This window comes from Balaenoptera borealis (genome assembly GCF_965194805.1).
Source record: "Balaenoptera borealis genome assembly, chromosome: X".
Taxonomy (NCBI): Eukaryota; Metazoa; Chordata; class Mammalia; order Artiodactyla; family Balaenopteridae; genus Balaenoptera; species Balaenoptera borealis.
This window is the reverse complement of record NC_138881.1, coordinates 45,569,013-45,592,361: the sequence shown is the minus strand read 5'-3', so window position 1 is coordinate 45,592,361 and position 23,349 is coordinate 45,569,013. Positions and strand designations below refer to the sequence as shown.

At 37.8% G+C, this 23,349-nt stretch overlaps 1 protein-coding gene across 4 annotated transcripts in view; it reads left to right on the top strand.

Moving 5' to 3' along the window:
* MAGED1 (MAGE family member D1) overlaps positions 1–23,349 on the top strand; it is a 70,948-nt gene that overhangs the window by 25,479 nt on the left and 22,120 nt on the right. The window contains exons 2-3 of one of the 4 annotated variants that reach the window (XM_082376018.1): positions 7,197–7,300; positions 7,412–7,499. The exons of the other annotated variants lie outside the window; for them this stretch is intronic. The gene's annotated coding sequence lies outside the window, so the exon portion shown is untranslated. The remainder of the gene's footprint in view (positions 1–7,196; positions 7,301–7,411; positions 7,500–23,349) is intronic. 4 annotated transcript variants of the gene reach the window in all.

The following is a 23,349-nucleotide window of genomic DNA, read 5'->3' as shown; positions in this document are numbered from 1 at the left end:
CAAAAGGATTGCATCAATTTTAACTCCCACTTAAAGTATATGAGGATACATACCTTGGTTCTTTTCTCCCCCAGTCTTGAGGCCAGAAAACTATGGCTCAGAGATGATCAGGGGTAGCCAGGACTTGTAATTTGCTGTGGATATGGGGGTCTTGGTTACTATTTCACATTTCTCTTGGAACAGTTGCCCTTAGCTGCTTCAGTAGGAGAACCTTGGTTTGGTCCTATCTTTTCCAGAATTTCTAGGCCCAAGAATTGGGCCCTAGAATTGAGTGTGGTTGCTCAGCCTTTGAGGCCATTTGAGAATGAAGACGGCTGGGTTAGCATCCTACAATGCTCCTCTTTCTTGGATGGTCCAAACAATTGATCTTAGCAATTAGCCAGGGGTTCTGTGGATGGGCTCTGACTCAGTTAACTCTTCCTCAAACTCAAGGGTCAAGAACCAGAACCAGGAAATGATCAGAGATAATTAGCATCTATGGATAGCAGAATATGAAGACTGGGGTAGTGGCTTAGATGACCCTATGTCTTCGGAGGATCCTTGAACAACCATCTTTAGCCATCTCCAAGGAGGGAGCTGGCTTGTTCCTTTCTTTTCCAGAGTCTGTCCCTTAGGGAGTCTTTTCCTTAGGGAGGGCCCTGGCTTGTTTGTTTCTTTCCCAAAATCTCAAAGATTGAGAACCTTGGCTGGTTTATTTCTGTGGCCAGTTAGAAGTGAAGATGGCTGGGTAGGCATTTGGATTGCTTCCTAGAGTCTCATCTTATGTTTGTTTGTTTATGGCACACCTTTAATTTCCTGAATCTTGTAGAAATACACTTGTAGTGATCAAAAATTGCATATGAGTTTATCAACTTTCAGAAAATTGACAAAATGTTTTATATGAAGGTGTGAAATATTATACATATGTATTGTTTTTTAATTTTAAAACTAGTAATGGAATAATAAATAATTCCAAACCTTAATTAAAATTAGTATTTAATGTACTTCTTGGACCTGATTTATTTCACTAATATTAGAGCATATTTAAAATTAAGAGATGCTTATTTCGTATTTTAGTTCACTGTTTCTTTACTTTTTACTACTGTTATTATTTTTGCTTTCTCTATGCATGTTGAGAATTTGAATTTTCAAGATATTGAAAACAGTGGCATATTTATTGTGGTTCTCCACTTGATGTCCTTTCATCCTTTGGCTTCTATTTGTGTCAATCTGTTTAATGCTCTTGGCTGCATTTCCATACATACTCACAAGGCAGAGTTATTCTAGAAAACATCATCCTTCTTTACTACCAGTTGAACACTACAGTGTAGTCCTACAATACAGTTAGTATAGGACCCTGTTATCTTTTACAACATGTTGGGCTCTGCCCTGTATCACAGGGCAAGCCACCTGAGGATGTCCATCTGACAGATACTGCTTGAGTAGCATGTTATGCAGAGGTTTCACATACCAGTGTGTGTCGTTTACCAGTTGGGAATTTTGAGGCCAGGGATGTGGGAGAACCAGCAGGCTCAGGAGAGAACTATTTCATTTATGGCTAGAAGGTGAATGAGGTGTTCTATACATCACTGAAGGGTGTGGTAAGCTTATTTTTCAAGGAGGGGGATCCTGGAGGTCACAAAGGAAAGATTCTAGGTGGGAAGGAGAATAGTGAACTGACAGCTTCAAGAGGCAATGAGCGTGGCTTGCTACTTTTCATTCCCTCTGTTTTCTTGGTTATCAGAAAAATATTTTCCCAGGGCCCTGGTAGACACGAAGTATGAGTGAAGAAAGAGGGAAGTTATAGAAGGTGAGAGAGGAAAACATACATAGTCTGAGAATGTCAGAAGTGCTAGGATACCCGTGGGGAAGATAGATTGATTTCAAGCCTTAGAAAAGTTAGCTAGACCATTAATTAATTAATCAATCAAGAAAATAAGTAAAAAATGTAGTGATATAGATTCTTTGCTGCATAATGAGGACATGTTGTTGAATTAGATATATTTTCTACTGAGTCTGGTGGGTGAGATAGACACAGACATTACAACAGGGAGTGTTATGACAGAGAGACCAGGGTGTGGTGCTTTCATTAGAAATATGGAGGAGGGTATCTCTAACCCCGGGGCTCAGAGAAGGCCTCCTGGAAGGCACCATGGTAAGAACTTAATTTTCCATAGAAGTAGCAGTTAATCTGGCAGTGGCTGAGAATCCTCTGAGTGTGGGGACCAGAGAGCAGGTGGTCATTTAGACCATGTATGGTAGCTGCCTGGGTCTGTCATCTAGCCTTGAGCTTGGGAAGTACCTGAAGAAATGAGCAGTTGAGAGGCCACTCTGGTCTAGAAGAGCTAGGGAAAGGGGGCAAATAGAAATAGTTTCATAAATGGTTCAGTTTATGCTATAATATTGATCACCTTAGCCTTCATGGAAGAGCAGCTACTTCCATTTCCCCATGAAATTATCAGTTTCTCTTTATGACATGTTTTTTGCATCTTGTTTAGGGAATTCTTTCTCACCTTGATTTCATAAAGGTGTTTTACAGTATCTTCCTGTAAAATTTTTATAATTTTCTTTTCACAATCAGGTTTATGATTCACTTGGAATTTATTTTTATGTACTGTATGATGTTGAGATCTTAATTTTTTTTTTCTGAATGATTAATTGGTGGTTCAAGGACTATTTACTGAGTTGTCTGTTCTTTCTCCACAGATTTATAATGCTGTCTCTATAATATACCAAGTTGTAATGTATGTATATATCTGTTTCTAGGCTTTCTGTTCTCTTCCACTGTTCTATTTGTCTATTTCTATACTAGTATTGCACTGTTAATTACTATAGTTTTGTAATGCATCTTAATATTTGGTAGGGAGAGACCCCTTCCTTAACTCTTCCTCAAAAGTATATTCTTTGAAAAAAAAAAGTATATTCTTTGCCTTTTACTTTTCCATATGAATTTTGAGATAAGCTTAATATGGTCTCTAAGAAACTGAAATTTTGATTAGAACTGCATTTTAGTTATATATTATAGATACAGAAATGGCATCTTTACAACAATGAACGTGGTTTATCTCTCCTTTTATCTAGGTTTTTTTAAAATTTATTTACTTATTTATTTTTGGCTGTGTTGGGTCTTCGTTTCTGTGCGAGGGCTTTCTCCAGTTGCGGCAAGAGGGGGCCACTCTTCATCGCGGTGCACGGGCCTCTCACTATCGTGGCCTCTCTTGTTGCGGAGCACAGGCTCCAGACGTGCAGGCTCAGTAGCTGTGGCTCATGGGCCCAGCCACTCTGCGGCATGTGGGATCTTCCCTGACCAGGGCTCGAACCCGTGTCCCCTGCATCGGCAGGCAGATTCTCAACCACTGCGCCACCAGGGAAGCCCTATCTAGGTATTTTTAACGTCTTTGAAAAAAGCTTATTATAATTTTCTCTGCAAGGGTCTCATGCATATTTTGTTAGGTATATTTCTGTGTACTGATAGTTTTTGTTGCTCTCACTAATATTTTTAAATTACATTTTGTAATTCATTGTGAGTGGTATATGGGAATGCTTATTTCTGGTGTATAGTTTTTAGATCCATTCACCTTACTAACCTCTTTCTCTAGATCCAATTGTTTGTTTGTAGATTTTATTGAGTTTTTATATAACATTTATGTAAATCATACTTAAAAGTACATGAATTATACCTGTACAGCTCAGTGAATTATCACAAAGTGGTTTTGGTTTGTTAATGTAATTTGTGAATAACTGTAATTATTTTTCCCTTTCAGTCCTTATACCTCTGTAAGTTGATATCATTGTGTATAAAGTAAAGTAGAATTCTTTTCTGAAACAATTTCACTTGAGCATCTCTGAGGCCTCATGCTCTAATGAGCTGTGTTTGACACGTAAATACTTTAGAAGTCATCAAAGAAAGGAAATTACCTTTATTTGGAAATTTTAACAGTACTTAATGAAAGAGTCTACAGGGTGGTAGTATTTCAGTTAATTGACTACTGTCCAGGATTTGGTCTTTAGCATTTGTGAAATGCTAAAATGAAACTTGGTGATGAACAAATAGAAATTAACTTACTGAGACTAAGATAGGTTCAGAGAGAAAAGCACACACGTCTCACACTAATATTTTCTTGTAGCGAGAACACTCAGGTCCTCTCTCTAGGGTATGTCATTTGGGGTACTTGGGAAGTCAAACTAAGAAAACAGCATGTTGCTTACTGTGAGAGCATCGAGTTAAAGCAAAAAAGGTAGAGTATCTCACAAACATGGAGTCTTTTGTGCAGCTCTGGGTTGTCTGAGGAATACATTTAGGTGTTCTACCCTGTCTTCATCACACCCCAAGCAGCTTGAGAGACAGCAAGATGTAGTGAAATAATACTGGACTTTGTAGCCAGTAGACAGGGGTTTAAATCCTAGCTTATAGTGTACTGACCTTAGGGGTTTCATTTTTCTCACTGATGAAATAGAAATCATGACACTGTTCATTTAAAAGAAATATATCCTCTCAAAGTATTTGTTATATAGTAAATCCAGCAGAATCATGGATTTATATTTGTTTATCCATGCCTATGGGTAGAGAGGAAAGTGCCAATGATCTTTTCCTAATTTGTCAGAATGGTCTTAGAAGTATTAATCTGTTTTTAAATATAGAGATGGCAATTTCAGCTTTACCAGATGTATTAGTTTCCTATTACTGCTGTAATAAATTGTGGCAAACATAGATAATAAACACAGATTTATTATCTTGTAGTTCTGGAGGTCAGCAGTCCTAAAATCAAGGTGTTGGCAGGGCCGAGCTCCCTCCAGAGGCTCTAGGGGGAAATCGGTTTCCTTGCTTTTTCCGGCTTCTTAAAGGCTGCCGGCGTTCCCTTGGTTAATGGTCCTTTTCCCTATCTTCAGATCTACCAGTATATCGTCTTCAACTCTCTGACTCTGACCTTCTACTTTCATGATCATATCTCCTTCTCTGACTCTCATCCTCCTGCTTCCTTCTTATAGACTCTTGTAATTACATTGAGCCCACCAGTATAATTTAGAATAACCTCTCCATCTCAAGATCCTTAATCACACATGCAAAGTCCCATTTGCCGTGTAAGGTGACATACTCACAGGATCAGGATGTGGACATCTTGGGAAAGCCATTATTCAGTCTACCACACCAGGTTAATGAATTACCAAATAAGATACTTAATTAGAATTACACATTTCTTTTGTGGGTTATTTTCATAGAAATAAGCATCAATTTCTAAAGTTGCAGGAGTCTTATAAAATGCTTTTCTTTAAATAATACTTCTAAGGAAAGATATGTATTAACAGAGAATAGAATTAGTTGGTAGCAGTTATGAATATTCATAAGTCTCCATATTGTAAAAGAGAACAAGATTGACATTCTCATTAAAATTCTCAATTTAACATCTTTCAAATTTAGATTATTTGAAATAATTGTGAAGCAAAATGGTTTCCACCCCTCCAAGGCTGTAGGGAGAGAGTACAGAGCCCACATCTCTTTTTGAGTTTCCTTTTGTTGATTGTGAATATTTGCATTTGTAAAGTTAGGCTCTGGAATTTCACTAGCTATTTTTAAAGAAAAAGCAGGTCTGGAGCCCAATTTTGCTTGTAGAAATGGAGAAAGGTCTGAAAAGGATTTTCTGTATTATCAGTTAAATTATATATTTTGTGCCTCGTAAAGCAGTTGTTAAGATTCAGTGTGATCACTTTTACAAAATCCTGACACCTGCTTCAGTGAGTGAGAGCAGTTTGAGTCTCTTACACTCTTCTGTACTTTCCATCTTTTGTCTCTTATTAATTTCCTCTGACTTGTTTTAAATTTTCACAAATTATTTTCCTAATCTCCTGATTAAAGCTATCCCTTGAGTTTTTCATTTGGGGTATTGTATTTTTTTTTAAGTTGATTAGGTTTAATTATGATATACCACTTGTTAGAGTTTCCTGTTGCTTGGAAATATCTTTAAGTTTGTTACTTATTTCTTTATCCATGGTAAAATACTGATTTTATGGTTTGTGTTTGCTAATCCCAGTGTTTGAAGTCTTTTCTGTTATCAGCTGATCCTGTTGATTTGCTTCTTTGTCTAATTCAAGGTTCAAGGATCCCAGGGCAAGTCCTATAGTTCAACCTGAGCTACAAAATGACCTGCTTCCCATTCATCCTACCCCGAGATGGTAGTCTTTGGGGTCCCAGCTTATTGTAGGGAGGGTCTCCTGATAGTTTTCCTACTCTGTGTAGTTCTGGGCTTTATCTGTTTCCTTTGCCTTTCAACGCAACTGAAATATAGAAAGTTAAATTTTGGGGGGATTGCCTCTCTGCTTATATTTACTTCTCTAGGTTCCCCTTTTCCCATGGTGTTGCTCTGATATTTCCATATTTTTATTGCCCTGTCTTTTTGTTGTTTTCAAGTAGTTGTTACTTCTTTTTCACCAAGATTTTTTTTAGTTGTTTTATCATGAGGGTTTGTCCAAACAAGCTGGGGGGCAGAACTAGCAAATTTTCCTAGAACTCTTTCATTTTCTTTTGAGATTAGGTTTAGGCTCAGAACGTCTCATTACCTTTTGGGTTTTTATTTTCTTTATTTTATAGAGGAAAGATCTGTTGGCTGAGGAAATATGTACAACCTAAAAGTAGGGAGTTAAGTTTGATTCGGGGACCTTACTAAGGGAGGAGACAGGGTATATAGGAGTTCTTTGCTGGAAAAAAATGTAGTCGAACATCAAAATATTACTGCTAATCACAAAAATAGACATCTCAAGTTAACGGTTTTAGTACTTTTCTGTGTATGGGAAGATGCAAGAGTCTGGGCTCAAATTATTCCTTAGATACGCATCTTATAACTGTCTAGGGCCAGTATCCCCAGCACAGAATGCTTCCTGTTTTTCTCCATCGTGAATTCCCTTCAGGGCGCACCATGCGGGAGGGGTGGGGGGCGGCTGCAGTGGCTGCTGACTTGATGGCTGGCAACATTTGTTGTTTACTGGAATGGCAGGCAACACTCCCTTTGCACACATCCAGTGCTCAGAAAAGTAAGGATATTTGCCCAAGGTCCAATAGCAAGTAAGAAGTAACATTGGGATTTTAGCCTTGCTCTATTCAACCCTGAAGCCTATGTGCTTAACCAATTCAGTGCACTGTAACCTTTGGATTCCAGTGTTTTTTGTTCCTGGATTATGGAACAAATCCATGGAGAGTAAATGACTTGTGTTTTTCTTATCAGGTTTTCATCCCTCAAGGTCAGCTCCCTCTCCGTGGCTCTTGGGAACACAAGCATTTCTATGCCTCTTTCACAAGACCTTTGCCTGGTTCTAAAACATCTAATAAGTAAGAAACCCCCTTCCATCACCCACCCCGCCCCTACCCTTCAGAACTGAATTTAGGGACATGCAGTACCCCAGCTCTAACCACAAACTTTTATTTCCTTTTCAACTGCAGGATTTTCCACATCAAAAGACCAAAATAAATTCCCAGCTGAATTTGGAAAGAGCTAAGGACAAAAGAACCCAGAAAGAAATCCTCTTAGGTGAGCAAAGGAAGGAAACTGAGGTAGGGAGGGACTTGTGAACTTACAGCTTTATTAGATAGTGTTAGGATAGTTTTGGAATTTTGGTTGGTGAATGCCCACAAGGCCCCTTTGCATGGTGGAAAACACAGGAGCTTAAGAGCCAGGCATACTTGAATTGGCTGTCAGTTCCCCTACTTACTAATTCTAAAATACTGAGTAACTCAGTTTCCCTCTCTGACCATCAGTTTCTTCATCTATACATTTGTAATAATAATACCTATCTCTCAAGGTTTCCATGTGAAATATAGTATTTCAGTGAGTGTTTGTGCTTGGTATATGCTTACTAAACAGTTGTAGTAGTTGTTGTCTTTATTGTTGCAACTATAGGGGCGGGAAAATTTTCCCTTCTTCCTTTATAGGTCCCTTGACTGGTCTAATAATTAAACTGACATAAGACAGATTAACAGGAGAAAAACAAATTTAATTTTGTATGTACAGGAGTCCCACAAAAATGTGAGACTCAAGTGATCAGAGCAGAGAGCTGTTATACCTTGTAGATTAAAAAAACAATGTATTTGTGAAGAATCGACAAGGCAAAGGAGTTTGGCCTAGAAATAGTAAATAGTAAAGAATTAACAAGGTTTGTTTGTACAGCCTTCTCGGGCCCTAAATTCCCTATCTCTGGTGATAAGGATGCCTTCTACCCTTCTGGTACAGGGAGGATATCTTTCTCTTGAGAAAGTTTTCTCCTGCTTTCAGGGGGACAAAGGAGTGTCAGAGTATTGTTCTTGCACCAGCTGGTTCTCAAGTACCTTTAATTCAAAATAATCAATATGCCAACGTGGCATATTTTGTGGTGACATATTCTAAACCCCTATACCCCTCTCAAACTCTCCATCTGGTGGGTGCCATAAAATCAGGCAAAAGAGAATCTTTCTTTTCCTATTTTCTTTTTGGTTACCTTTTTGTTAGCATGCCCAGTTACTTCTCCCTTCTCTATTGCTTCCCCTTCTTCAGTGCCCTGAAAATGAATCTCTTGCTGTCTCCCTTCTTCCAAATCCTTGCTTTTCTCTCTTAGTTCTACACATTCAACACCTCCTTTGTTCAGGTCATCTTCCCATTTCCACTCAGTTGAATCTCTTTCGTTGTCTCTGCCATTAGCCTCCAAACAAACTAGTCATCCTCACATCACTTTGCTTCTCCAAGTCCCTCTCTCCCTGAGTTGGGAGGCCACCTAAAAATGAGACAAAGCCATGAAGTCCCTAGACCTTAGTTTTCTGACTAATTTTCTTTCTACCTCATTTTGGCAGCTTCATTTCATCAGGTAAAAGTTATATGTGTATTTTCTGTCTATTCTTTGTTTGCTTATGGATATCTTTATCTTTTTTTTTACATACTTTGTATTATAAAGGTAGACACATGCTCATCGTGAGGATTTTGGAGAACAACAAAACTTTATAAGGAAGGAAATAAAAATTGTCCATTTCATTACCCAGATATAAATCGTATTAACTAATTGATATATTTCTTTTGAGTATATACAATTTTGTATCCCGCTGTATTAGTTTGCTAGGACTGCCATAACAAAGTACCACAGGCTGGGTATCTTAAATGGCAGAAATTTATTTCCTCAGAATTCTGAGGCCTAGAAGTCTAAGATCAAGGTGTTGACTGGGTTGGTTTCTTCTCAGTCCTCTCTCCTTGGCTCGTAGATGGCTATCTTTTCCTCCCTGTGTCTTCACATGGTCTTCCCTCTTTGTGTCTCTATGTTCTAACTTCTTCTTATAAGGACACCAGTCATATTGGATAAAGGCCTACCCTAATGATCTCATCTTAACTAAATTACCTCTTCAAAGGTCCTATATCCAGATACAGTCACATTCTGAGTTACTGGAGGTTAGGACTTCAACATGTGAATTTTAAAGGGACACAATTCAACCCATGCTTTCTCCTCTAAAACCTGCTTTCTTTAAAAATTATCTCACATGAGAATCTCCCTTGTCAGTAACAATTTTAGGCAACATTTTTGTTGCCTGCGTAATATCCCATCATAAGAGTACACTGCAATTTATTTAACCATTTCCATGTTTTTGGATATTTTGTGTGTTTCCATTTTTTCACTAATATAAATGCTTCAATGAATCGTTTTGTACATGAATCTTTATTTGCATATCTGACCATTTTGTTCGGTAGATTGTTTAAAGAGTAATTACTGGCTCAAAAGGTACGACTATTCTCTGGCTCATAATTACACACTGGAAAGTTGTTTTCTAGAAGTTTTTACCAGTTTACATTCATACCAGCAAGGACAACAGTCAAACATGCACTCATATAAACTGCTTGGTGAGAATGAGAGGAACAGTTAATCTCACATGGTTGTTTCAATTTACAGTTATTGATGACTGATAAGGTAAAATATTTCATGTATTTATTTTTTATATTTCCTTTTTTGTGACTGGTTTACTTATGTTTTTTGCCCATTTATGTTTGAGGATCTATCATTTTAGATGATAAGATTATGACTAAGAGTAGGATCTATTTCAATGAGGGAAATCTCAGAAAAAGCCAAATTCCGAAGAATATTATGGATCCAGAATCCAAGAACAATTGGTCAGAGTCTTTTCTGTGGAGAAGACTTGGCATGTGATGACATAGGCTGCAAGAAGGCTTGGCAGGGAAGAATCTAACATATTCCTTTCTCCAGGCAAGTCTGTTGCGGGCACAATACTGCCACTTATAAAAATAATCCTACTGAAGAGAAAGGCTGAGAGTGCATTGGCTGAGAAAAGGCTGAGCTAGATGTCTGTTATATGAGGAAAGCCCCTAGGAGAAAGAGCATAGAGATATGGTTCATACGACTATGACTCTGCAAAGTTTTTAGAATGTGTGAGACACTGGGAAATTTTTGATGCACAGAAGCCCTACATGTATGATTAGTGTCTAAAAGTCTTTTGTTAGTGTTCAAGGTTGATGCCTCAGAGTACTCTAGTAGAGAGAAATCCTGTGAAGGTAATGAATATAAAGGAATTTTTAGTCATGAGGCCAATCTTAATTTGACATCTGAGGATTCACACCTGAGAACTTATTAATATGGCTGTAAAAATGTGGGAAGGCCTTCAGGCAGAACTCGGTTCTCTTTCAACACCAGAAGTTTCATAGGGTGGGGAAACTTTCCCAATGTGAAAGAAATTGCAGTGAATAATCAAGGTTTTTCCACCATATGAAAATGCATAGTGAAGAGAAACCCTATGAGGGTATTAACTGGGAGAGACTTCAGGACAAGCTCAGACATTTTCTTTTGAAATATGAGAGAGTTCCAAGGGAAGAAAAACCTCTGGTTGCAATGCCTGTGTGGAAGGCTTTTCAGATCTAGCTCAGATCTTATTAAGCCAAAAAAGAATTCATGGTGCAAAGAAAGCTTATACATGTAATGAATGTGGGAAAGGGGTTTTGTTGATATGAGTCCTTATAGAATATCAGAAAATTCATAGTGGAGATGGAAGGAGATCCTTGTTTATCATCTGCAAATTCATAGTGGAGAGAAACTACTAGAATGAATAAGCCTTCAATTAGAGGCTAAGTCTTATCTATCATTAAGTGATTCATAAAGGCAAGACCCTCAATGTATGTAAAAAATATGAGTATGCTTTCCTTAGGATTTAGCCTTATTTGGTATCAGTGAGTTCATAGTGCAGTGAATGTAGAAAGGCCTTCAATTTGAAGTGTAATCTTGCTCAGCATTAGACAGTACAGGTATCTGATTAATGTAATGCTGTGGAAAGGTCTTTGTGAGAAAAATCAGATCTTGGTAAAAATGAAAAAAAGATTCATAATAAAAGTTAATTAAAATACTTTCCATTTATTGCATATAATTATACACCTACCATGTATACTACTACTATAAGAACTTTACATAGTTTGTTTAATCATTTAATTCTTGGAACAATCGTATAATATAGGAACTCTCATCCTTGTTTTACATGTGAAGAAACCAAGAAAAAGAGATGGAAGAATTTTCCCAAGGTCACACAGCTATCACTGGAAGAGCCAGGGTTTGAATCCTAGACAGTTTAATTATTCTGGGTTTATACTGGCAATGTGTAAATCTTCAGAGATTTGTTAGCCTTTATTCATCATTAAGTGATTCATTCCAGAAATCACAATTCACTCTTCAGTGCAGTGAGTTTTGGTAGCCTTCAGTCAGTTTTGGAATCTGGTAAATACTCCCAGAAACTCCACATTGAGCTCCAGAAAATGGAGTAAAGGTTATAAAGAGTTTATCGCTTTGAATAGGGATCACCTCCAAACTTGAAAGATTTCATTAATAACTGGATTCTCTTCTCAAATGTTCACCATAACCACTTCTCATGGTGTAGGCTCTGAAATTGGCTAGGTCAGTTTCATCATCACGAAATACGGGAGAATTGTCCAGTTCTAAAAAAGACTGAGTAAGAATGGAGGCCAGACAGATGTGTGTGCTGGAAGCTTCAGGAAAGGTTCCAGATCATTTTAGGAATTATAACCAGAAAAGCCAAAATAAACCGAGAAAATCTAGCCAATAAGAAGTGGAGAAACTAGGGTATATGGAATGATTTTCCTCCCGGTATGGGTATAGACATAGGTTGCTTGTCTGTCATCCAGTATTCAGAGGAACTACTGCTTGAAATTGCCATAGGAATATTCAGTGCCTTAGCATTGACAGATCAGTGTGACTTCCAGAAACCCAAGGTATAAGAACTCTAATACGTTGATTTTTATATCCTCTCACTTTAAGAAGGCAGCATGGGGATTTCCCTGGTGGTCCAGTGGTTAAGACTCTGCGCTTCCGCTGCAGGGGGCATGGGTTCAATCCCTGGTTGGGGAAATAAGATCCCACATGCCGCGTGGCACGGCCAAAAGAATAAAAAAAAAAGAGGCAGCATGGTACAGCAGAAAAGTATTTATGTTCTAGAATCAGCTATACCTGGGTTTATTTACCAGTTTAACCACCTTCTAGCTGTGTGACCTTGGTTATATTTAATAAATCTCTCTGAGTCTCATGTTGCTCATTTTTTAGGTCAGAATATTAATACCACAACAAGTTGTAAAGATTCAAGGGATTTTAAGGGTTATAAAGTGTCTAGTGTAGTGCCTGGCACATAGTATACACTTAATGAATGTTTGCTATAATTTTTTTAGTTCTGCCAGGGCCTCAACCCTCTATAATACAGAGCTCCCAGACCCCAGTGTTTTACAGCTGTGTTGAGATATTAATCACTTTAGACCATGAGCTTCTGCTAAGTCATATGGTACCTTTGTGTGAATTGGAATATGGTATCTCTTCCTCAAAACATTTTATTAATACCTGCCAGAAAATTGTCATAATAAATGCAAATATCTATGATGTGCACAGTGTGAATGATACCCTGCAGAATCATGTGATGCAAAGCTTGCACAATCTGCAAATGGTAGGCTAAATAGTGGGCCTCCAAAGATGTCTGTCTTAATTCCCAGAACCTGAATATGAACCTGATATGTTACTTGAAATGGTAAAAGGTTAAGGATTTTGAGATATGGAGATTGTCCTAGATGATTAGGGTGGGCCCAGTATAATCACAAGGCTCTTTATAAGAGATAGGCAAGAGGGTCAGAGTTATAGAGAGAAGATATGTGGGCAGAAGCAGGGGTCAGAGAGGAAAGAAGATGCTAAGCTGATGGCTTTGATGATGAAGAAAGGGACCATGAGCCAAAAACTGTAGACTCTCTAGAAGCTAGAAAAAGCAAGGAAATGGATTCTCCCCTAGAGCTTCCAGAAGGAATGCAACCTTGTGAACCCATTTTAGACTTTCGACTTCTAGAACTGTAAAAGAATAAACTTATGTTGCTTTAAGCCACTAAGTTTGTGGTAATTTGTAGTGACAATAGGAAACTAATACACTATACAGGCAGCCCAATTTGCCTGGAGCTTCCAGGCCAGTTACTTCTGGCAATGAACAGTCTTGTCCAGTATAGCCCCATGTCTGTACCTATGTTATCATTTTGTATATGTGTTATGGTCTTAAGATTTGGAAACAGTGCTCCAATAGATTGTTGTTCCATTTGAGAAAGGAGTTTTTCTCTTCTGTACTTTCCCAGGGGTTCTGGATGCAGAAGGAATGAAGATAAGTTGATCCATTGTTTCTCCAAGTGTGATATGCCTGGTAGCTCAGGTGCAGCACTTTGCTTGTTATCAGATTTCTGATCCTTAGAGAGGAATATTTTCTGAATCAATTGAGGTGAAATTGAAGTATAAATCAGAATACCAATATATGGGGTTTTGTCTCTTCGGATGACAAGATGTCTCTTCAATGGGTAGTGCTGGATGTATACAGACAGAATTTACCTCCTGATACCAGTTTTTGCTACAACATACTGTTGCAAAGAGTGTTTAGGAGATATTCTGCCATTAGTTATGTTAATTCTCCCATGTTAATTCTCTTAGATCAACTCCAGTAATTACTGAGGCACTCCATTGTGACAGCCTACATTCCAGGATAAGAAATAAATTTTATATCTTGTGCCAATTCCAATTGATTGAAATCGGTTTTCATAATATGCTGGCTTGACAATGATTCTGAGGTGCAAGGGGACAATTCTATGGTAGATTACTGATGTCTGCCATAGATAGGAGATTGGCATCAGGCTGGCCTCATATATTACATCCTTATGATGATTCTTTTATTTATTCAGAAACATTTGTTAAGCATCTTCTTTATACCAGGCACTGTGATATATATTTTGAATAGAGAGATGAAAAAGATATGTTCCTGGTCCTAGAGAAGCTGATATTAGTAGAAGAGACACATAAACAAATCTACACAGCGAAATATCACAGATGCTTGATAAAAGTCTATATAGAATACATTAGAGACACAGAGGAGGACATAGTTAATTCTGTTGGGTGGGAGAGCATTCCAGAAAGAAATTAATGCTTAAGTCCTGAAAGGTGTGTAGATGTTGTCAGTTTTAACTGTTGGGGCTGAGAAATAGAAGAGAGTCATTCCAAGCGGTGGTGGTATGAGCAAAGACACATTATATGAAATAACTCAATGTTTTCAGTATATTTATGGTATATTCAAGATGGTTAGTATACTTGAAACATAGAAAGTGAGAAGGTATTTAATGAGACGAAGATAGTGGCCAGATCATTGAGATCCTTGAATGCTATACTAAGAACAGTGGGGAGATATTGGGATTTTAGTCAAGGGATTAACAGGATCAGTTTTGCATTTTAGAAATATCCAGTGGATGAGTTTTTTTTAATTAATTTTTATTGGAGTATAGTTGCTTTACAATGCTGTGTCCATTTCTACTGTACAGCAAAATGAATCAGCCACACACATACATATATCCCCTCTTTTTTGGATTTCCTTCCCATTTAGGTCACCACAGTGCATTAAGTAGAGTTCCCTGTGCTATACAGTATGTCCTCATCAGTTGTCTAGTGGATGAGATTTTGATGGATAGACTGGAGAAGACAGAACTGGGTACAGGGAGACCAGTTCAGAGGCTATTACAAAAGAGGAGAGATGTTGAAGCCTGAGTTAAGGCAGTGGGAATGAAATTAGAATACATGTATGTGAAAAATTAAGAACTCAGTGGCTGACTGGAGGATATAGGGAGGCCGATGAGAGGAAGGAATCTAGGATGATCTTCAGTTTTCTTTCTGCCTTGGGTGGTTGAAATGTAAAAGCCATTCCATGAGCTGGAGAACTCAGAATAAGGAACAGGTTTGAGGGGAAAAAATGATGAGTTCAATTTTGAACGGTCAAAGTCTGAAGCACCTTTGGAATGCCCAAGAGGAAGTATCCAGTAAGCAGTCAGGAATTTATTCTGCTGTGAAGCAAGTAGGGTTACAGATAGATTTGGAGGTCATCAAGCATAGAAGTGGTGGTTTTAATTAAGGTATGAATGAGCTTGCCCCAGGAGAGTGTGTGGAGTGAGAAAAGGTGGGGGCGGGGCAGAATCTCAGAAATACAGGCATTTGGGAGTGGGGATGGGGCAAAAAAGCTAAGAATGAGCAGCAGGAAAGGTAGGAGGGGAACCAGGGGAAATACTACATTCTTCTTGTGCCCTCTTGTGGCAGTTTGAGTTTCTTTCCCAGAATAAATTTCCCCTCTCCTGTCTTCAGTCTCCCCTGTCTCTGACTATCTTGGACCCATAATTTCCAATTCTACTCTACCTGTGAGACTGGGGCTACCAGGTCCTCTGGTGGTCACTTCTCAAGTGTAAAACTCCCCTTTGACTATTGCTACAATTTAAGAACAATTTGGAACACCCACTTCCATAAGTTGCAAAAGAATAAAAGGCAAACATTCATGTAGTGAATGAAGTGAAGGGGCCCTTCACTTTCTACATTTATATGCTCCTCACCTCTTGATCTATTCTGTTGGCCATATTAATTTCAGTAAGTCCCAGTTCTCATCATATCCCTTTCCTTTATAATTAACTAGCTCCCTTTATAATGAAAGTATATTCTATTTTGTATTTTTATTATAGTAAGTATAATGTTTAGATACAATATATTCTATATTATAATAAGGCCTATATATGGCTTAAAAATATATAGTCATAACAAAAAATAGCAGTATTTAGCTTCACCTCCCCACACTCACCAGGCTCAAATGCCTGAAGTAACCAACTTTGAAATGTGTTAGCTATTTATTTTGGTTTTTATCTCAATAATTCTAAACAATACGGCTATATTATTATTTCTTGAGTTACTTATTTCAGGTATTAGCTGTTGACTTCCCATTATGGTAGATGAAGATTAAACTTTCACTTTTCCTCTCCTACTTCCCTTCTCCATCCTTTTAATATAGTTATAGCATACATTTTTAATGATAACGTTTACATTATTGTGTGTGCATTGTTCACTAAAGAGACCAATAGTGAATTGTGATTACATTTTTCTTGTACACATTTTTATCAATTCTAGATTTAATAATTGCTTTTCACCTGCATTTTTTATATATTACTATCTTTTCCATCTAATCTGTATGTCTGTTGTTTAGTTTTTGTTTTTGTTTGGGTTTTTGCAACATGCTCAAGTAAGTTAGGTTATCCAGAAAATTTATTTTCTGGAAATCCCCTTTCTAGAGCTTTCTTTCCTGTTCCAATCTGGACTATTTCCACCCCCCAACTCCTGGAAACTTTTAGAATTTCTACTTTATCACTGATATTCTGAAATTTCATGGTGATGTGTGGATATTTGTGTATCTATTGTACTGGACACTTGGTAGACTCTTTCAGTGTGTATGTTCTTGTGCTTAAGCTCTGGAAAATTTTATTGCAAGCTCCATAAGGACGGAGATTTTTATCTAATTTATTTCTGTGTCCGCAGTGCCTGGAATAATGCCTGATACATGATAGGCACTTATTATTTGTTGAATGAATGAATTATTATTTACATTTAAAATAATATGAATAAAATAATGCCAGTAAACCCACCAGCCAGGACAAGAAATAGAACATTAGCCATACCTTAGTGCCCCCCCTCCCATGTGCCCTTCTCCAATCACCCCTCCCGTCTACCTCCATCTAGAGATAACACTTCTCCCTGACTTTTGTATTAACAATCCCCTTGGTTTTCTTATAGTTTTATCACCTTATATGTATGTCCCTAAACAATATATTGTTAATTTTAAAAAAATTGAAAAGCACACATCTAATTGCATGAGAAAAGGGTAGTATTGCCCCTGTTAGATAATGTGTCCTAGGAAAACATAGGTTCTGAGTCAAAGACTGACTTCAGCGTCCCTGAGAATTTAGTAAAGCCATTTCTGGGAAAATTAGTGATTGAGATCATGAAGTTTCGTGTAAAGTTCTTTGCCTGTCTGGCTTTAATTTTTCTATTGTAGATAATTTTTCTTTCTATCTGTAAGCTTGTAAGATGTTTTCTTTATTCTTTGAGTTCAGGAATTTGATCAGGGTATGCCTAAGTATGTTTTATAATGTAAGCTTCATGAAGGCAGGGATTTTTGTCTGTTTTGTTCACTGATATATCTCAAGGGCCTTAGAACAGTGCCAGACACGTAACAGGTCCTTATTAAATGTATTGATTAGATTAACATATAGCACCATAAAGTAATGAATGGATAGGTGAATGGATAAATGAATTAGTCAATGAATCAATCTTGTCTGGAATTCAGAGGGATCATATGGTAGTTCCATTTTTAGTTTTTTGAAGAGCTTCCATACTGTTTTCCATAGTGGCAATTTACATCCCCACCAACAGTGTACAAGGGTTCTCTTTTCTCCACATGGTTGCCAACATTTGTTATTTGTAGACTTTTTGATGATAGCCATTCTGACAGGTGTGAGGTGATATCTCATTGTGGTTTTTTTTTAAATTGAGGTAGAGTTGCTGTACAATATATGTTTCAGATGTACAATATGCTAATTCACAATTTTTAAAGGTTATATTCCATTTATAGTTATTATAAAATATTGGCTATATTCCCTGTGTTGTACAGTATATCCTTGTAGCTTATTCACTTTATACCTAGTAGTTTCTGCCTCTTAAACGCCTACCTCTGTCTCGCCCCTCCCCCTTTCCCTCTCCCCACCAGTAACCACTAATTTGTTCTCTATATCTGTGAGTCTGTTTCTTTTTTGCTATATTCACAAGTTTGTTTTATCTTTCACAGTCCACGTATAAGTGATATCATAGAGTGTTTATCTTTCTCTGTCTAACTTATTTCACTTAGCATAATACCCTCCAAGTCCATCCATGTTGCTGCAAATGGCAAAATTTCATTGTTTTTTTATGGCTGAGCAGTGTTTCATTGAATGTATATGTCACATCTTCTTTATCCATTCATCTGTTGATGAACACTTAGGTTGCTTCCATATCTTGGTAATTGTAAATAGTACTGCTAATGGATTAGCAGTATTGACCTTGTTGTATTTGGGTCAGTACCACTAGAACACCCAACTATGTGCAAGTATGAAAAGTGTTCTTATGCAAAAGAGGTCACATGTGAAGTCCAGTTCTCACACTGCTTTATTTCCAGAGAACAGTTGGCATTTCTGTACAACACAGATTGTCCTAGGGTAAAATGAAAATTCCAATATTTGGGCCTAGTTACCTTGGACACAAATTGTACTCTGAAATGGTGTTATTTCACTAATAAGCAGACAAGCACAGTATTTAAGTTTGTATGCAAGGGCTCAAAAGCTAGCACAAAGCTAGCTAGCAAAAAGAAAAAAAAAGAAATAGCCAAAATGACTGTTAGAGTATAAATTTCCAGAAAACTTGTTAACAAGAACATCCTATCAGACTAAATTCTAGTTTTTTATTAAAAGGGTTTTTTACCCCTTAAGAAATGGTTCACCGATGTATAATCTGTCTTTCTCTAGTAAGGCTTCCATACATCTGGATGAATATCTAACTCCTTTCTAGTATTTCACATAAAGATTTGCCACCCTATCCCATGAAAGAGTTCTAAGCAATCTTAAGTGCTAATCAAAAACAAACTCCACCTAGAAACTTGCTTGTGTTAAAAGACGGATAAAGCCAGTAAAGAGAATTTGCATGATTTCAGTGGTCTACATCGTGTGGGAATTGTAAGGGATCAATAAATAACACTTGTCTTCCCTGCCTAGGTTCAAAACCAATTAAAATATAAAAGTAGGAATCAGATAGATGGAGATCAAAACATCATCTTCATTACTAATAAAGCTGGTTGGAGAAGATGGTTTTAGTGTGGAGTTCCAATTAGTGTGGACCACAGAATTAGGCAAATTTACCCAGACAACTGCAAAACCACAAGACTCCAGGCCAAAGTAGGCGCCTTATTGTATGGCAGGGAGCCAGTCAGAATGCATGTTCACTATAGGCACACAGATTCCTGAAAGGGAAGCGGAGAGCAAGGGCCCAAGCCAAGCCTACTCAGATATTTCTCCTAAACATACTAGTCATATAACTCATTTCTTTTCCCATGGACAGAAAAGCAGGAGTGTTAGTCTAGTTGAAGTTCTTCCACATGGAAACATGAGAAGTAAAGATTAAGCATTCCATCTAACATAGCTCAGTGATATCTTCAGTATTGCCATTTGCTTGAACCTGTCTATCCTCTTCAGTACCAAAAATATCACAATTTTGCTTTTAGCTTCACAAAAAAACTGTTGGGATATTTAAGGAAGACTTAAGTATAGTGCATATAACTGCATAGTTTCATATTAAAGTCATATCAATGGAATATTTAAAAACTCCATCTAAATGCAGTAACAAAACATGAAGAAATGCTTCTTAAAGGCAAATGTACCAAAAGGAATCCATTTACAACTAGCTAAAGTGCGAACACAAAATATTGTAACTTTTGAGCATGGTCTGTTCCTCTACTTACTAAAGCTCTGAAATGAAGCTTCAAGTAAGAAGTTTCCCTACTATATCTGCATTCATGTAATACCCACATATTGGGAAAGTATGTGGTATGGGGGCAGGAGAGAAGAGAAGGGAAGGAAAAAAAGAGAGAGAAAATGAGAAAGATTTCAGGGGATGGGCACCATGTGTAAAATTGTGGATGATAGCTGTGTATTTGATGCAGAGATGGGGAGAGTATTGAGTGACAGTGGGATAGTGGGGGTGATGTGAGCAAGGTATGTGTGATCATGGTGGCAATGGGGACGGTGTGAATAATAGTGGAGGATGGTATGAAATCACTGAAAATGAAGTCAGGGGCAATGTGAATGATAGTGACAGGACAAGATCAGAAAGTATGTGATAATGATAGGGATGCAGTGTATGTCATACTGTGGAAGATGAGAATTGTGCATATGTATGGTTGTGTGAAAGAGTAGGGAGGGAGAGAAAATAGTGAGAAAGGACACGATGTTAATGAGACACTGGGATGCTTGTGTGTTTGAAAATGTGGATGGGGCATTTCAAGCAATAATAGGAGGACGTAGACAGTGGGTGGAATGGGGAAAATGTAGTGTGATGGTAGAAGATAGCTACATGGTGGAAGTGATAGGGTTAGTGTGTTTGTATGTTTGAGTGTGTGATGCTGGGGGCAATAAGTGTATCAATTAGTGGGGGGCAGATAGGTACAGTGAGCATGCATGACAATGGGGAATGGTAATACTTATGATAACTTAGAGCATGGAAATCATGAGTGTCTGAGTGGAGTTGTTGAATAAAGTATGTGATGGGTAAATGCAGTTTCTGAGTGTCAGTGAGGAATGGCAAAAGAATGTGTGAGAATGGAGGTGATGTGGTTATTGATTGTGAGTGTGTATGATATGGAGATGGCATGAGCATGTGGGAAGGGGATTTTGGAGGATGATGGAGGTTTTATAGTGGGGATGTGGACTGTATGTATGTTAGTGGGTATGGATAGGCACTGTGTGATAGTGTAGGGATTGAGTAATGGTAGATGTGACTGAGTGATGGAGATGGTGTGTGTGATAATGGAGGTTGATTAGAGGTTTGACAGTGGGTGTCATGGTGCTGTATGGACACTTGTGTGTATGATAGTACAGGATAGGATAATGTATGTGCAGAAATGGGAGTAATAAAGACAGTGTGTGGGTTAGTGTGATAGTTTGGAGAATTGGGACAGTGTGTGGAGATCATAAATCATAGTCATTATCATATAAGTCATAAAGGGAATCATGTATGAATGAGATAGTGTATTAAAGATTCTGTGTGTGTGTTTGTCAGAGAGAGAGAGAGAGATTTCATGTTTTGTGATAGGCATTTGGAATTGCATTTGGATATGAGTAACAGAGATCTGAAAAGTAAGTTGCTTAAAATGACTAGGGGATATCTTTATCTTACTAAAACAAATCCAATGGTATAAAGCCCAGGACTTTCATGATTTCATCAGTGTCTCAGGTACCACATATTTTTTTGTTGTTGTTCCATGATCTTTAGCATGTGGCTCCCATCGGTTGCAGGATGGCTGCTGCAACTCTAGCCATCATTTATATGTTCCAGGTAGGAAGATGAGGAAGAGGAGAGGGCAAAATACCTTGTCAGTAGAATTCATCTCCTTTATACAGAGCTTTCCCCCAAATCCTACCCAACAACTTTCATCTACATCCAGTGGACAGAACTGTGACACATGACCACCACTGTCTGCAAGGGTGTCTGGGAAATATGTTTACAATTGGGAACATTATCACCCATAATAAAAATCAAGGTTTATTTACTAAGAAAAAGGGATGTTGGGTAGGATATAGCCAGTAGAGAAAGAGGTTGAAGATATGGGAGAGAGGGTATAATTAATAGATTAAAATCCCAGAGGTGAGAGACACAGTATTCAGGGTACAGGAACACTATATGATTGGCACAGTTTGAGTTGCTGGGGATATCATAGTAGGCAAAAATAAACATGTTTTCTCTGCCCTCATGGAACTTACTGTCTTGTGAAGAAGACAGACATTAATCACAGACCAAATTTTTGTGAAGTTGACACTGCTGTGGAGGGGAAGTATGGGGTTTTGTGAGTAGGTTTAAATAGGATTTGATCTACTCAGGGAGGTGAAAGATGGAGGAAGTGATGATTGAGCTGAGACTTGAAGGCAGATTCAGAGTTAACTGGATGAAGGATGGATGGATGGTTGGGATGGGGGGAAAGTGTTCCCAAAAGAGGAAACAGCATAAACAAGAGCATTTATGTGCTGTTTGTTTTTAAATTTTTATTTTTATTTAATTTAGAATATTTGCTATTGTTATGTCTTCAAGTTCACTAATCTTTCCTAGTTAATTCCATCCAGTGTATTTTTTCTTTCAATTATTCTGCTTTTTATCACTAAGCCTGTGATTTGCACCTTATTAAATATATCTCATTTCTCTACTTAACATGACCATTCTTTTTTCTAGCCTTTTGGACATATGGAACATAGTTATAATAACTTTTTTAATGTGCTTGTCTGCTAAATATAGCATCTGTGTAAGTTCTGGGTCAGTTTGGATTGATTGACTTTTTTTTTCCTCCTCACGATGGGTCCCATTTTTCTGTTTCTTTGTATGCCTGAGTTTGTTTTTTTTTTTAATTGCATGCCAGGCATTATGAACTTTACTTTTTGGTAAAATTTTGGTGTAAAGGTTTACCTTTTGGTGCTATTATTGTATTATTATACATCTTCTTGAGCTTTATTATGAGAGAAGCAGTTACTTGGAAGCAGTTAAATCTTTTTCAGGCCTTGCTTTTAAGATTTATTAGGCAGGACCACAGCATTGTTCTGCTAAATGATCCCAGTCTACTGAGGCAAGTCCATCTGAATACCCCATGCCTCGGGAATTGAGTTTTTCTGCTCTGGATGGTGGGAACAGGCATGATCCCCAGACCTGTCTGAGCTTCTGACACTGGTTCCCTCTAACACTTTCAGGTGGTTCTTTTCCCAGCCTTGGATAATTTCTTTATATGCATTCACTAATCAGTACTCTCCTGAATATTTTATGGCAGTCCTTCAAAGGTCTCTGGAGTTCTCCCTAAGTGCAGTGCTCTCCTTTTTGGTATTCTGTTCTCTGAAATCCAGCCACCTTGGTCTTTCTGGTCTCATCTCTGTCACCTAAACTGAGTGAATCCTCTGGACTTTGACTGCATTCTCCCTCATTGCACCACAAACTGGAAACTCCCCCAAGTTTTAAAGGTTCACCTCATTTTCCCTCATCTCTCAGGGATCACTGGTTTTCATTCCCAGATGTCCAGTGTCTTGAAAACAGTTATTTCACATTTTTTGTCCTCCCTTTTTTTAGTATTTTTGTCAGGTTGGAGGGTAAATCGAGTCTCCAGCTTGCCTCTTAGGAAGCTATATGGTGGAGACTTGTTTAAGAATTCTTTCCTTTCTTTTCTTTCCATTTTCGTTTCCATTTCCTTTTTCTCTTCTTCTTTACTCT